Source organism: Montipora capricornis, chromosome 14, assembly GCF_036669925.1.
Source record: "Montipora capricornis isolate CH-2021 chromosome 14, ASM3666992v2, whole genome shotgun sequence".
Taxonomy (NCBI): Eukaryota; Metazoa; Cnidaria; class Anthozoa; order Scleractinia; family Acroporidae; genus Montipora; species Montipora capricornis.
In genome coordinates this window covers 33,255,057-33,259,600 of record NC_090896.1, presented here as the reverse complement: position 1 = coordinate 33,259,600, position 4,544 = coordinate 33,255,057, and the positions used below count along the sequence as shown (strand labels likewise).

The window sequence follows — 4,544 nt, the reverse complement described above, 5'->3', positions numbered from 1 at the left end:
TGCTACGACGTGGTCAGTTCTTTTATCTCTTTAATTGGTTCTTTGACCGCCCGCCAAGAAATGTAGTTTTGTTTTAAATGGAAATAATGTCTTTTCAGTTTTCACGCCCTTTTAAATTATGAAGTAGATAAAATGGAGTAGAAAGATCATGTAACTTGATTTCAGAAACTACACTTCAGTCGCAGTCAGTCATTCATGATAGGTTCTTTATTCTTTTCACGTAAGAAAACTGTGATAAAAAGTCATGTGATCCAGTGATTTATCCTCCTTTTTAGTAATCTTATTAACAGTATCACTATTCAGCTGACCATTTATGGATGCAGTGTAGGCACTGGTTCAAGTTTGGGAATCCAGTGCAGCAATCCCATACAGCATTTTTTGTAGTACATGTTGCCTACTCTTAACATAGGACAATTTCCCTTTTATCTGCCCCTCTGATTTACAGTTTGCTGTACATGCGAAGGCAGAAGTGCAAAGAAAATTGTACCTATTTGTTATGTTTTCCTCCGACGGCACAATACGTGCTTAACTTAAAAATAAAATAACTGCTTCCAGTAAACATGTCTCCTCTGTTGTCCAAGACCCTTGCTTAATTTCAAAGTCGTTCTCTGAAAGAACTTTATCAGTTCTCCTCCTTTTTAAACTCGAGGGGCTTGAGGTGCATTTAATGTTTCTTTTTTACTGGGTTGCCGTATGACGTTATCTATTATTCGTAATGCAATCGCTTCCGTTGCCGTTAGCAAAGGGTCGCAAATTTGACACTTTTATCGCATTATAACAGTACGCATTGAATCGACGTTATCTATTATGCCTAAAAGTCTAAAAATATTCGTGCCTCACAGTTTTCGGTCGAATTTATGTCCAAGAAAGCAGATAAATTGCAGAAAATTTTAGTTTTGCATCCAAAAATTCGTAATCAACGCTAAGATGACCACATTTTGCCTGGAAAACATATTTTACTGTTATTTTTCTTAAATTTTTTCGTTCAACTTTCGCTTTTATAAAATGTTTCAGTTGTCTGTAAATAAGTTATATGCTGTTGGAAAGCTTATTTTCTTAGCTTTAAAAATGATGTATTTTTTTCCCCCTAACTTTAAATATTTTTTGAGATGGCTGATTTACCGCGGTTTTCTCGCGGTTGGGAAAGTAGGAAAAAGAGTTAGGCTGATAGCCAGGTTTTTAACCTCAGAAAAGGATCTGTTCACCCGATTCGCGTAAAATCAAGCGCATGTAAGCGGATCTAATTAGAATGAAATCAACGCATGTATGCGGTGATATTAGGTCCTATTTACCTACCAAGAGGCAAAACAGAGAAAAGGCTCGGTTCCCTAGGTAGTCACACTCTCAAAGGAAGCCATTATGCCTCCTCGACGAGATTTTCGACCCAACAAAACGTTGAATGTTGTTAGGTTCAACGGGGGAAAGGCTGTTAGAAAGTCGAAGCTGAGTGTTCCAGTTCGTTTAATAGTCCATCCAACGAGCGATTGATTGCGCAACAGCATCTCCACCAGCGTCAACTAGCTCCACCGATTCCTCGCAGCACCCTTTAATACCATGATTTACCCGTTGATTTCGAGGAAGAATCCAACGGCGCTAACAAAAAAAGCAAATGTCCGCAAAATAAGGATGAAAGGGAGGCTGAAAGCCTACCACGTTAGGAAGGAAAAGACTTGCTGAATCATGGCTCAATGTTAGAGATAACTTGGTGTCAGCTTTGTTGACAAGGCATTCTTTGCCCATTGGACAGATGTGTACCATCCCAAAATGCGAAAGATAAGCCAGTGGGAGATGCCTCCACTGCGGACCAGCTCAATACCTTTGCGAAGAACACATGAATATTGTGCACGGAGGTGGCAGATCTTTGCATCAACCGGAGAATTGGAAGGTTTTTACGTTGTGATTGTAGTTTACACTATGATGTTTGTCTAGGCTTTTTTGTTTTTGGCTTCCTTCTGTTTCTGTCTCTGTTTTATTAATCGCTAACGATTCAACAATTGTAGGTCTAGAGCACTCATGATTTTCCCACACATGTACAATATATGCTCACTATTCTCACCCATTCGATTGACTATTTTTCCATTCCCATACTGCAATACGGTTTTGGGAGTCTTTACCCTTCAGTGAACTGGATAGCCATAATTTGAATGCCATAATTTTAATTTGAATGGAAATAACCCTCCAAAAGTAACCTAAAAATAACCCTCCAAAAAGAACTGGATTGCAAAAATAGCGAATTTACTGGGGTTTTAATTCACTATTTCCTTTACAATAAAGTTTTGATCAGTCCCCTTCACACAAAAAGTATTGTGACTTCCAAATGGCGTCACTATTCTCTGTGGTTGTTAGTGACAGCATTTTGGGACACTGCAATTTTTAATATCAATGAATGGACTTGACATTTAAAGAGCTTGGTTAGATAAATGACTGGCTCATGATCATATCTATTATGTGTTTAAAAACTTCACAAAACAAGCTAATACAGAGCTTTATTTACTCAGGATGAAAGATACATTCCCTACCAGTTTGGCGAATGTGTGTGGACCACAACCACAACCACGGTTATGTGCGTGACATTATAGCTGTGGATTCATATGGTAAGGAAGTTGGCTAGTGTTGAAATATATTATGTAAATTCCACAACTTGATCTTGGTTTTTTTGTCTGCCAATATTCTCAAAAGAAAATGCCAATTTCATTTTAACCATAAAAGCATGAGTCATGCTTGAAGATTATAAGGATCAGACAAAAGAAGCCAATTGAACTTCCTAGCGATGATGCACTTGTTTCAGCTAGATTATGTGATTATACCTAATAATAATTACTATAATACAATACTAATTATATTACTTCACTGTAATTCAGGATCCTGCTAATGTGATGAAACAAAGTATTATTATTGTTGTTACTGTAATTATCACTATTACCTTTATTATATCAAACATGGCCCGTTCAAATCAAGCAAGTTGAATGTTTTCTTGAGAAACTCAGTCTTCAAACATGTTTTATTATACTTACAGTGAAATACGCCTTACCGTGGGTGGCCACCCAACAAACTTTCACATTTTGGTACAATTATTGTATGTAAATATGTTGACCCAACAACCCTTGCAACGATGTTCAACTTACAACTCTGCAAACTTTGCAAGGAGGCGTGACTGTCAATCCGATTCACACATGCTGATTGGCGGACAATTTGTAAAAAACTTTGTTAGGTGGCCACCGTGAGGTGTGTCGCACTGTAAAAGATTATTTTAGGCGAGTTACTTGGTCATAGTTTTCTGTTTAAGATATAATACTGAACATATTAACATGATAACTTCATTCTGGTGGTGATAAGTGTCATATCAGTATGGCTTTCATGCTTTGTTATTGATTCTATAGACAATAGTTCTTGAATTGCATTTGACTTTGTTAAAAGTGCTGTTAACAAATTATTTATTAAGGATATTATACTGAACTATGAAACCCAACTGTTAAAAAAGAAGAGCTTCGAGGTATTTAAATATCTACAATTCTGATTATGAAGACATTGAAATTATAATAAGTATAGCCAGGAACTCCTTGTGGTCGCATTTGCATTTGCTTTCTTACTGGAATGGCCATTTTTCCTTTCTTTGCTAGTGGAAATTTTAGCTTTCCTCACCCTCCCTCCCTTCTTGTTAAGTATCTGGTTGGTACACATGTAAGTATTTCACTGATTGCTTCAGTGTGACATTGCCTTTTTCATGGTTGCCGCTCGCGGGGTTGCCATGGTTCCCTCCTTCCCCATGGTCAGATCTCTTCCTTGCTCCACCAACCTGTAAGGCACCAGCTTCTAGGCTGATCTGCTGTTGATTAGTTTTAAGGCAATGAAACAAAATAATTAATTTTCTTTTTTTTGCATTATTTTGTAACTTAGCACCATGGAACTATTATTGAGTGAGTTAAAATTAACCTTTGCCTTATACTACATTGCATTCTATAGGACTGCAACATGTCATTAAAATAAAATGCTGTGAGCATGAACCAGAGGCTGTAACTTTAGTTAGGTATGGTTTCTGGCCATCCACACCCAAACAACCTCAAGTTGCCTTTGACTTGGGATTTATGAACTTGCTGCAGTACCTGTTCCTTGAGTGCAGAGTGTCATTAAAATCAATTTATCAGGCACTGCAGTGGCTGGCTCCGTCTTTGTCAAAAGTGTATGTAAGTATCATCAGAGAAGCTTCATTTTGTTGCTTTGTCACAAATAACACACTACAAGCTACCATTTCCAGGCAACAATGAGCCAAAAATGCCTACATATTATTATTGTTGGCCCAGTACCAAAAGTAGGCAGTTTTCTGCTACGAAGCAATCAAGCAGCTATTGCATACATTCTGATTCCAATGGACTGGAAAAAAGTTAAAATTAGAAAAGAAAGCTTCATTGCCGATTTTCCCGAGGCATTCCTTCACTTTCCCAGGCTCATGTATTTCGCGTGATTTAAAATTTTGATACCTTTTGTTTTCATTTGATTGAGTGTGTGAGAGCTTGCCTGGCTGGCAAGTGGTCTGAGAGATCGAA

The 4,544-nt window shown here is 37.6% G+C and overlaps 1 pseudogene; it reads left to right on the top strand.

The window, feature by feature from the left end:
* The first annotated feature begins 1,207 nt into the window (after positions 1–1,207).
* On the top strand, positions 1,208–4,339 carry LOC138032217 (uncharacterized; annotated as a pseudogene).
* Positions 4,340–4,544: the final 205 nt, after the last annotated feature.